At 41.6% G+C, this 12,236-nt stretch overlaps 1 long non-coding RNA gene across 2 annotated transcripts; it reads right to left on the bottom strand.

The window, feature by feature from the left end:
* Positions 1-630: 630 nt before the first annotated feature.
* On the bottom strand, positions 631-10,930 carry LOC102197213 (uncharacterized). 2 transcript variants are annotated; one of them, XR_311981.1, is made up of 3 exons: positions 10,742-10,930; positions 3,417-3,499; positions 631-831 (listed from the first exon to the last, which is right to left on the bottom strand). It is a non-coding gene; the product is annotated as an uncharacterized LOC102197213 (long non-coding RNA). The 2 variants fall into 2 exon arrangements; XR_001290491.1 differs by lacking the exon at positions 10,742-10,930 and adding an exon at positions 4,447-4,559.
* Between the last annotated feature and the right edge of the window lie 1,306 nt (positions 10,931-12,236).

The following is a 12,236-nucleotide window of genomic DNA, read 5'->3' as shown; positions in this document are numbered from 1 at the left end:
TTATTGTATTTTCTTTATTGATCCTTCAGATTTATGCACCCACACTTGGATTTGTTGCCTGTTGCTGTAAAGAAATAAAATGTATCTAGCATAGTGAGAGACACATTTCCACACAAAAAAACCCTCTTTAGTTCTTGGCAGGCTCGATATTAGCTCTTAAAATCAACCATTAATCCAGAGACATCTTGTCACTGTCAATCAGACAGGCGGATCCATGTGTTTGTCTGTGTTTGTCTCACAGTCGCTAGTCAACATAAAAACACAACCTTGGCATCAATTTGTCAGCTTGTCTGGATGGGTCTTAAAATCAGGTCATTATCGCAGCAGGCACAAATCCGCTCTTAGATTGCTTGAGGTAGCGATTCTTACATAAGGCCACCCAACAACTTCCAAAACCATAAACTTATGAGAAACATCCAACAGGTTCAGACTGCATATCGTTCAGGGTGAGCTCTTGTTTGTACTGACCAGTAATCTGAACCTTTTCCATGTCGAGGTTAACAAGTTGCTTCTAAATTGGCAGATGAAGCTCATGTGCAGATGAACCCACTGGGTTTCTGATGCAACATGTTAAATAATGAGAATCGGAGTGGTACTGCTTTCTGCAGCCAACAAATAACTGAAGGGAAGTCAGGTTTGAACCCCAGTGGGATTTTTAAAGCTGCAACTTAGCACAGACGGGAAAAAAATTACAAAAGTGATATGTTTTATGGGCTTTCTCTTGATTGGCTGTCACCGAGCTAAGAAAATACTGCTCGGCTGTATCCTCCAGAGTGTCACTGCTCCAGTAGCAACAGGAAATTTATGGCAGTCCAAGCTCTCATAAGGTCTCTGGGAAAAAAAAGAAATAAGATGGAGTCACTGGAAACAGCACACACACACTGTACTTTATTCTGTAATTCCTCCTTTTACACAACTAGTTACGATTCAGTCAGCTTGGTGTCACAGGACTTGTCATCTGTTTGGAGATGACGCCAGCTGCAAGTTGTTCAAAACACAAACTGAGTCATGAGCCCAAAGCATCCAAAATCAGAGTTTGGTTTTGATCCTCGACAGAGAGTTTCCTTTAAAAAATGTTCTGGCAAAATCAAACATTTTATTTACAGTCAACAAAGGATTTTCACTCTCATTTTCAAAGTGAAAGTTCACCTTTCTGAACCGCTCACCACAACGTATACCATTCATTAAGTATATTTTTGACTCATCCTCACCAGAGCGCGCCTGCTTTTCTGGAGGGCATGGTTCAAGACCAGGGTAGGGCGTGTACCTTCGAGTTTATGTGTGTGTGGGTGGCTGGTTTAGTGTCTGAATGAAACAGCATGGGAGAAGAGGGAGAGGAAGAGGGGGGGAATGAATAACGTGTCAGGCTTTTTAGTTGAGAGACTTCTTGTGTTGATGAATAATTGAGCTGTAGTCAGGCAGAGAGCTATTTCATGAGCTCCTCTGTCTCCTAGATAAAATTAGACCCTTCTCTCTGTGTAGACAGTCTCTTTGAACTGCTACTGTCTCAGAGCATCACTCGGCTCTCTCTACAGCCCGCTTGTGCCTTTTTGAGCAATAAGTCTCAGTAGATATGAGGAGTGAGACAAACATGCTCGGTGGACGAGGGGAAATCTGTGTTATACAAGCCAGGAAGCAGAAAAATTGTACTTTACCGGGCTCTGTTGTAGGTGAATTTCGTGTGTGTGTGTGTTAAACGTATTAGAATAAAAGCACTAATATTGTTCTTGTGTTGATTTGGGGCCCTAATTTGATATTCAGAGCTCCCCTCTGCAGAAGCTGTAATGAAGTTCTGTCTCTCCTCTGTCTACCTGTCATACCAAGATCCCCCAGGCTTTCCTGTCTTTGCCCGGCCTCTGAATACCCACAGCCCATCTCAATCTGTCACTCCTGTCAGACCCACAACGCCACCAAAGAACCCAGAAAGTAGGACACTGAGAACTCATAGCACACACACACTGAGAGAAATGTTTCATAAATTGTAGTGAAAAATACACATTTTGCGACAGAGGCCTCAGAGTCCGTCAACGTAATATCTGGTGTTATCTGTGGACAGCCAGCTCTAAATGGGGCATTCAGTGACTCTTCAAAGCCCCCGTTTCTGCGGGGCAACTCGGGCTGCATTGTTACTGTTTTAATTAGAACTGCTTCTCGCCTGCTCCCTGAGATCCACCCAGCCTCAACATCAAAGCGCTGCTCTGAATAATGATGTACCCCTCCATGCCTCAGGTACAGCCTGAATCCCCACCACCCCAACCCACCTCTTCTCCTTATATCCCTACACCCCTCCCTCCACACCTCTTTGTACCTCTCTGCTTCCCAATTTACTGCTATTTCTCTGCGTGCTGACATAACACTATTTTGTCATGTTCGGGGCAGCGAGTTGACGGCGGGCTTTCCGTGCGTTCGTGTTCAATAAGGCTATGGTAGTCTGGCGCTTACAGTCTCGAGAGTCAATTTCTTTCCATCTGTCCTCTACGTACTGGGTTTAAATCTAACTTCGGTTCTTTCTATGTGGAATTTGCATGTTTTCTACAGGTACTCTAACCCCTTCCCAGAATCCTCAGCCTATGCAAGTGATCTTAACAGGAGATTCTAAATTGGCCGAAGCAGTAAATGTGAGTTTGCTTATCTGTCTCCATGTGTAACCCGTAGAGTGACTGATGACCTGATAAAGGTGTAAACCTCCCATCGCTCTAGATCCACCACCCAACCCCTGACCGTGCACTGGATAATCCAAAGAAAATTGATATAGATGTAATTTAGTCACATATCTAATTTTTCTGAACAAAAATCATTACAGTCCTTTATCAAAAGTCCAGAAAGCACAACATACAGTAAATGTATGACCTAATTTTACAGATCACATTTACAGAGAGAGATGAAGTCGATTTCATGGCGGCGGTCCCTTTATATCACAACAGAAGAAGAGAAAAGGGAAGTTTGATGTGTTACTTTCGCTCAGCAAACTAAAAGCCTCACAGTTCAGTCTTTGCAATGGAAATGCCAGCTGAACTCAAGGTCAAGCTTTTTGTTTTTTTCCAGCAGCTTTCGACTGTTCGAAATGATCTTCACCTGCATCAGTTACGAGCTGCCTCATCGAACACAGATTAAATTAATGTTGCGTAGCTCAAGATTAGCATTATAAGGGACAAACTCATTTATGGCTGCGTAATGAAATTCATCAGACTGCTAGTGAGGGCATTAACAGGCTCTTTAAATGCTTATTTGTACAAAAGCAATTATTTGTCACTGATTTACAATACATAAGAAGTAGACACACTTAAATGTTGCAAATAAAGAAAGCTACCCTCTTAACAATCAAACAAAGCTATAATAACAAGAGAAAGTAATCCATTGAGAATCTTTCTGCCCATGCTGGGCTCAAGCTTAGCTCTTTCCTTTAAAAACATCACCTCATATAATCCATCCTCTGTCTCATATTGGCTTTCACTGGCGTTCCTCTGTGCTGACTCAGAGCTGCATTCCTCATACACTCCTGTAAACACACACAAGAATGAGGCAACACCAACAAAGTCTCATGAAATATAAAGGTTATGCAATCTCTTGAATCACTGTGCACTCAGCTGATTATTCACTAGGCATGACACCCATTAAGGCAGATCATATTTTAATGAGTTTAAAACATAGTAGCATCTAGGAACCTAGGAAGCAATGCACAATTATGTAACTCTTAACCTTCTCTTGAATTGCATTGTGTATTGTATTCAAAGCAGGTCACGGATCATCCTCCAGTCAGATGGCGGCTCATTGTGGGGGCTTAATTTAATAATCTGATTTACATAAAACTGGAAGGGGTGTTTAAAATTGCAAGGAAATCTTCACCATGTGTGACTTTTCAAAGTCGTACAATGTTTCGGCTGAAGTATCAAAACTTTGCTAAAGTAAAGGTTATTTTAGCTCATCTATTCCCCTTTCCTGTAAACGGAAACAAAACATTTTCATTATAAATATAAAATCACCAGAACTTCTTTCAGGAGTTTGTCATATAATATTGCAATATTTAGCAATAATGTAGCACAACAAATATATACACTCTAGTGTACAAAGTTCATGTAATATGACCTTATGAGAATAGTGCAACTAATTATTTCCTAAATTCACAGCTAGTTGGTGTCATTTTTAAACCAAACATATTTCCAGTATTTCCACTAGTGCTACATGCTAGGCTAATTATAGCTAAACATAATTCTTACAAGTAAAACTGCCTTAATATAGCAAATTTGTCTTAAGAGGCATAAATGAAAGAATAGTTTTGACATTTTTAGAAAAGACATTTGAAAAAATAGTTATTCAATAATGAAATAAACAGAACTACTGGTAAACATGGCGCAGTAGCCAGGAGACAGCTAACTCAGCTTAGCATAGCAAATGAAAACAGAAGGTATGGTTAGCTTTCTATGTCCAAAATAGAGATATACTTACAAAAGTCACAAGAAAGTCCCTCACAAGACATGCAGATAGCCCCCACTACAACTTTTTCCATTACCTATTTGTGAAATGTTGTCAATGACTAAGGATTTTTCTGAATAACTGTTGCTATTCTTAGTCTTTAAGCTAATCTAAACACTTCCTGACCTGCCTCTTTCAATGTATTCTTCAATGCATTAGCCAAATGTTTAACTAATCCTTTAAGAGCAGCAGTGCTAGTTTCAGGCTGTACATGTGATGTACAAACCATGTTTCAGCCCAGAAATGATGTAAATTAAGACTCCCTGCTACAGTAATAAGGTCAACTGAAGAAAAACACATGTTCTTGTATAAATCACATTAGCAAGCATTGCAGAAGGGATTGAAAATACATAATTTTTCCAACCTTTATATTCCACCCCTTCTTTTGTTACAGCAAGCTTAGCACAGTAATCCTACTTTGAGCGTGCTGCATTTGAATTTTTAATCTTAGGTAAAGGCGGTGTGCTGCTTTGCTTGTTAGGACGAGAATAGCAGTGCTACAGCAAAATTACCATGTGGCCTCCGACATCTTCATCAGGCAACAAAGTGCCTATTTTTGTTTGTTGTCTGGATAAAGGCCTGTCAGCTGGCTACAAGGCCGGGATTAATTGCCGTGGTTGAGGTGATGTAGTGTTTTCTTTGGTCATGTATTGATGGGGGTTGCTTTGGCCCGTTTAACCTGTGAGGCCTTTAGGGAGTAGAACATTGAGAGCAACCTAAGGCCAAAGTCTGACGCATCTATCATGAGGATTACATCACTTACACCATCAAAGGTCAGTCACATTAGGTGTTCACAGTTTCCTCTGTGAAAGAGTTGCAGCAGTTTAAAGTGTTGCAGTGAGTTAGCTGTAAAATGTCAACATGTTTCTTTGCAATTTAATCATTTTGTGTGGCGTCGCCTTCTCTTCTGCCTCAGTTAATGATGGTACTCAGACAAATAGATGGAGTTTTCTAGAGTAAGTCTTTCTACTGCAGCTTCCCGCTGGGAAAACGACCGTACTGAGAGAACAGTGAACTCACTGTACTCTATTTTTGTGTTATTGGATGAATACATGCATGTTTGTGTTTGTGCGATGGGGCGGGGTGGGAGCAGGGGGGTTGTGTTAGCGTGGGCGAGCCAGTGAAACAAAAATCAATGCTGTAATTGGCGCGCACCTCCTGATGAAGCTATTTGAGAATCGCAGCCCCAGAGGTCACGGAGAGGATGACCCATGACGATGACATCAGAGCCCAGAGCACAACAACAAACGCGGTCTTGTTGCAGCAAAAACAAAGGATGTTTGTTTGCCGGGTCCTTTTTTCTCTTTCAAGATCCATCCTGTGAGTTGAGAATGTGACGATGCAGTACACTGACCTTTGTTTCTCTGGTAACAGACTCTCTCTGTCGGTCTTCAAAGTACTGAAGGGGGCGAGGGGGTGGGGCTCAGAGTAGCCTTTGGTGTTGAGTGCTGATCACATGAGAAGCTGAAATAACAAAGCAGCCTGATCTACACACAGTCATGTGAGTCAGATCTCTAAATACCTGGACTAACACTGATTCCTGATCAAGTAAATAAGCATAAAGGAGAAAATGAGCCTAAGAAATGCATATTAAAATGGATCTATAAATCCTATACAGCCCTACTGTGGAAGTACATTGAAATAGTATCATGACTTTCATTTCCCAGCCTCCTCAATGTCCCAGACACTGAAGATAACAACACCAGTGCAATGAGTCAGCACAGTCATCCATCCTTCTAAGGTTATTGGCAAGCCCCTCTGAGGATAACATGACATGACAGTGGAGCTGCTAAAGTCTTCTGTCTCCTGCCTCTTCACAGAGGTGTACGCAGTTATGAGGGGAACAAGATGCAAATTGCAAATGTTAGACCAAGCATGAAAATGCGAGGGAAAGTGATTTATGGTGCAATCTGTGAGTATCCCTCTTAATTAATATCGTGTCATATTGTCCATGGACGAGGTTTCTCTGATGAAGCACGGGAACGAGAAGACACTGGAAATCCTGGACGGCTTTCAGTAAAGGGGCACCGAGATAAATCAAAGATAGTTTTTGAAGTACGAGCCATAAGGGACGTGTGATTAAGTAAATGACACGGCGTCTTTCTCGCACACGGCAGGCCAAACGTGGCTGTAATATTACTGCCACGTGTGAGATGAATGGAAATGGGAACGTTGTGTCTGTGGAAAAAGATCCACGATAACATTTACAGCCAGCAGAGAGTGTTAATGGCAGTGTGATGGCTGACATTAACATTTCAGGCATGTAACAAGCTGCCGGCATGGAGCAGCTACCTGCGATTCGTGCACATTACCACCAACGTGATAAGCCAAAGTCTGTGTTACAGATTGTTGCACAATTGTGTTATGTGTTTATACACCACCTTGCATTTAATCGTGAAATATTATTACGTTTTATTAATCCTCAGATTTCTTCCTGTTAAAAGGGGGTTTTTCTTTCCCGCTGTCACCAAGTGCTTGCTCAAAGAGGTTCATCTGATTGTTGGGCATTTCTCTCTATTTATGTAGGGTCTTTAGTTTATTATATAAAGTGGCTTGAGGTAACTGCTGTTGTGATTTGGCGCTATATAAATAAAACTGACTTGAAATTGGTTCTCACATATTTGTATACCACTGAAAAATGCAAAGCACGGGATAATAATGAGAACTACTGTAAGTATGTTTTTAATTAAATGAAAGGAGTCTGCACAAGTGTAATAAAATAGCAGCTTCAATACTTACCCGATGAAATAAATACAAATCACTTTTTTTCTTTAATTAAATTGTAGTTAAACTTAGCAGTTGTGGTTATTGAATGAATGATAAATGATGCATCTGGTATTTCTATATCATTTATGTTATGCAACAGGAATGCAATGTTTTTATGTGAGATGACAATAAAGCTCTTACAAAACTCTTGAATATGATAATCGTAATGATTGTGAAAGTAAAATCAGATATCATAGTATAAAATTATGCAAGGTTACATCAGGGTTTCTCTGATTCTGTTGCTCTTTCTATTCTGATGCCATATAGGGAAATATATAACAGATATACTGAATTGTTGGATTTGTCATTACAAATGACATTACTTACGTGGGACAAGTTGAATCATTTCATATAAGTCTCACAGGTAAAAAGTGCTTGATAAAATAATTTAACCTTAATTTCCATTTGGTAGCTGTTTAGAAGCGACCTGGATTTTTACAGTTCAAACTCCATCTGCTGATGACAATTGTGTTGCTAATGGACAACCAAATGGGCTTTTACATTTGTTTTGGATGTCAGGAGTGAGCTCTGAAACTCTAGATGAAATGTAGTTTGGATCAAACGCTGCATAAAACTTTGATTGTGACAGGCTATCAGCAGCCCCTCCCTTCATGTATGAAAGGCAGCCAGAAATACTGCCAATCATCGGAGATAGAGAACGCATCCAGTCTTTGTGCTCACGTCTGTGCCCGTCGCTCAGCCTGGTACTGTCAGCAGTTCCGCACCCCCTCAGGATTCCCGCAGCGCCATGTGGCAACGAGGGTCACATTGCATTCTGGGAGAAACTCTCCTATGATCCCCCTCTGGGCACAAACCCCCACCTCTCCGCTAACAATCTTGCCCGGTCTCCTCCAAAAATTCCTCTGCCCCCCAGGGCACTGCACAGCCCAAAATAACAGGACACATCAGCACTTTCATCTGCACCCCTGAGCAAGCTCAGACACTGCAGCAGCAGCTGTTAGACCACTCGCAGGCACGGATAGTTCTGAAAAGTACTAAGGCACTATAGTTGGCACACCCCTTTCCCCCTCTAGTGATACGAGCACAGACTGAGCCAGACTTGGATAAGAGTGCCAAGCTAGGTGGGGCTGACAGAGTTGTCCTTTAGCCGTCCTTCAGAGAAAGACACTGTAAGATGAACACACTGCATAAACACCAGTTTGCCGCTATGGTATCCTATTAAGGCTAAGTCTGGGTATTAGATGGTAAGGTAATCAGTGACATGTAAGGGCTTATTGTCAAAATTTATACCACGTATGGCCACAAGATACATTCTTAAACTCCTCTGGCCTTCCTAAATTTCCCTGGCTATTTGATGAAAGCCACAATACAGACAGAGCAGAGAGAGTACTGAGATAAAGGAGGATTTCTTCCTGGGATACAAACTATACACTTCAAACAAAGCACAATACAGGCTGTTCCACAGATAAATATATTTATCGCTGTAAAATAAAAAAATAATGGTATCAGCAGAGTAGCAGAAAAAGTTACTTAGATAAAGGTCACAGAGGCCGTTTAGGTTACTGTGTCACTTTGTAGATCAACACAATAAAACACATGACCTCTGTTGAAAGTTGCGACTTTGCAACAGAGAATCCTGATGTATCTGAAGAGATTGTTTCGCAACACCTGATGGAGGAGTATAGACCTGCTGGTAATAACTCACAGTCAAGCTGTTTGCTGCAGGGTACAAACATCAACCTTATGTGCAAAGGAGGAAACAGAAATATGTACTGTAGTGTAGGAAGGATACAAAAACCTCAGTACTTTGAAGATAAAATGATTTAGATATTAAAATATTTTTTTCAAACGCATTATATTTTGTTGTAAAGGATTTCTTTATTTTTAAAGGAATTTGACACTCTAATTATCCATGAACATTAAGATTAACGTTGAGCTAACCAAGCTGCAAAACATGAAGACATGAAGCTGGCTCTCATAGACGGTATAAAACATTTTTCCGGGTTGGAAAAATAAAGACAGCATCGATCTGCATTCCGGCGGCTACCAGATGGCGATACCTGTGGTTGCTAAAAGACTTCCAATCCCATAGATGTCTGTTGGCTTCTGTCTCTACCTCTGTTAACGCATTCCTGCTGGACTTATAGCCTCATTCACTCATTTTGGGTCATATTAAATTAAAAAAGGTTGTGTTTTGTAAAGCTTGTTCATACCATGTTTCAAAATGAAGAATCTATGATATCAAACCTTAAAAGACAGTCAGCTGTCAATAACAGGAAATTACCCAGTGAGCATGTAGTCTAATATTAAAACCCGCCCTTCTACTTTTGTGACATCAAGATGACAGAAAGGCTCAGCTCAACACTTCAAAACAAGATTTCACAAACCAACAAATTACGTAAAAGTAGGTCACAGTCATTATAGCTAAGTTGTCTTTTTTAATGTGTTATGGCTCCAAGAGGGACTCAGTCCTTATACACTTTTCATAAAGTTACATAATAGATAGAAATACTTTTTTATACAACCTGATAATTTAGCACTGACTGGAAAATGTTAATATCTAAACATTTCTTTACCAAGACTATTGCAACTTTGTGTGACTGGCTGCTTTCAATACATGTAGCGTTAGCTGCTAGCTTTTAACTTCACTTTAGCTCTGCTAATTGGCATCAGAGAGCTCGACTCAAATTGACAGTGGTTAACATACAAACCATCGAAGAAGGCTATACTCCAGCGCTGGTGAGTGATGCTCTCTTATTTTATAGGTATGCTACTTAATTAGCAGCTAGCTGTACGTTAGCCAAGCTAGCTAGTCGCTTTTATCATGTAATGCTAAAATCCAGGTGAAGGTAGCTTCACTTCTCATGTTTTATTCCCAGATGCCACATTTTATAAAAAAAAAAAAACAACAACTTTCTTTTTTTGAGTTTTTCTAATTTAAGTTAAATTTAATTACAAATCCCATGAACTGTTTCTTCAAGGCACTTTATAAACGTTTAATGGTGTGTTGCTAAATAAGTCACAAGCCTGCATTTCCAAGTTCCTAGTTGGAATTTGATTCTGGAACTCCCCCTCAACTCACATTTACCACTCGGAAAGTTGAAGCAAAGTCGAACCAACCCAAACGTAACATTGCAAGATGGCAACACATAACGTAAACAGCAGTAAAACTGTAAACTTTTAATCCCTTGCACTGATCAGGCTCTACCCATGAATGTGTTTTTAAGGGCACAAACTAGTATTATGCTGTACTACTAGTGAAACCAACCAAAACGAATCCTGTTTTTCCTCAAATTTTCTGGGACATGCTAACTCAGAAGTGACATCACTCCCAAGTTACAACATCCGAGTTCTGAGGTATCTGGAGCGAAGCAAAAGATTAACCATGAGAAAACCCCAACAGCCATTTGCTGAGACTGGTTGGGGGTAAAGGTTGAATGACCCAAATGAAGTGCTGACACTTTTTAAACCAGACCAGCAAATTTTACTGCAGCAAAGATATTTGGTCCCTGATCACATTTACTTAATAAACACAACTGACCATGTTCGAGGGTGGGAAGCCAGTTAGGGATGATGCCCTTCCAGCAGCTCTTGGTGGTTGGCTAAGTCCATGGGGGTTCATCATAACCCCCCTTTAGTAATGCTCTTCCCTAGCCTGGAGAGTAATACAGCTTCATTGAGCATTTTTGAGCTGGAGTTTAAAAAGAGGAAGAAGAGTGTAAAGTGTAGCAATAAGGTTTTCTATGGACTGTGTGTGCTCTCGCTGTTTCCCTGGCAACGGACATATTGACATGCTGCAGTGCTGCTGCTGGAAGTTGGCGGGCAGCCAGGAAGTACCCTGCCTGCACACAATCTCACATTCAGTTCTTTGCCAGCACTATCACTCCAGCTTCACGCAATTCCCATCTCACTTTTGTTCCCCATGTTGGTGGGTTTCTGAGACCAGCTGAACGCCAGTCTGAAGACTAATGACTTGGGTGGATTGTGCAGCGTGTGTTTGTTGGGTGTTGTTAGGCAGAGAGAGGAAAAAGAAAGACAGCACGATGGGGGGAGGGAGAGCGAGTAAGAGCCAGAGAAAAACATGGAGGTAGGAGGGAGGGGTGAAGTCTGTGCCATGCGGTGCTTGCATGTTAAGATGAATAGAGGGAAAGGAGAGGCTCGTGTTATGTTACAGGAACATAGTAGAGGCTCGGGGGGTTGGGCTCTACATCAACAGATGGATAAACCCGAGAGAAGAATGCGTGCCAAGCGCCAAATGTATCAGCGGCTTGCTGGGGCATGAAAATGTCAGGTGTCAGCGGCGAGCCACGCGGTCGCTGCTATTTATACAATCCACCATGTGCTGAATGTACACATAAGGCCTTGTGAACGAGGATGACGGGGGCTAAGGGTAGGAGTATTGCCATGCAGAGGAGGAGGAGAACTGGATAGATGAGTGGCTGACTCACCTCTTTATCTGCCATGGATACAGACAGCCTGAGAGGAGCCTCTGTGGCCCTATGTGTTCACTTGGGTTGGGCACGGAAATGTCAACACTACAGAGGGTTGCACATATCTAACAACCTCATAGAGGGATAAGGGCTAGCATTATCTCATCACTGCTGGGAAAGCTGTACTTAGATCTGGGGCAAGTGTTGACTGGTCATGTTAGGAACACACAAAACACACACTAGCTACCACATTTCATGCTTTCTTTTTCTGCCGCCGTCTTCGAGGGGCAACAAAATGACACATGCAGCTCGGAAAGGAAATTCGCCACAGCTCCATGCTGACTGAAAGCAATTTAGTGGGTTCTTACTCTCCAATTAGTGACCGGCTGGTGAACGAGTAACCCCATCAAAACACATCAGTTGGCATTTTGTTGCACGGCCTTTTTGCAAAGCCCTCGGGCTCTATGTCAACTGCGTCCTTGTCCGGACAAAGCCTCCTAAACCCGGGATTTCATTTCCACATTGTGCCCCGGTGTCCCCTTCATTGTTGATTTTTCCACTATGTGCAAGGCCAGGGCATTTGTACCAGTCTGTTAGGCCCACGTC

Source organism: Pundamilia nyererei, unplaced genomic scaffold, assembly GCF_000239375.1.
Source record: "Pundamilia nyererei isolate P.nyererei 1_Seehausen unplaced genomic scaffold, PunNye1.0 scaffold00120, whole genome shotgun sequence".
In the NCBI taxonomy this organism is placed as follows: Eukaryota; Metazoa; Chordata; class Actinopteri; order Cichliformes; family Cichlidae; genus Pundamilia; species Pundamilia nyererei.
The sequence above is the reverse complement of the archived record's forward strand: the minus strand, read 5'-3'. Positions and strand labels throughout refer to the sequence as shown.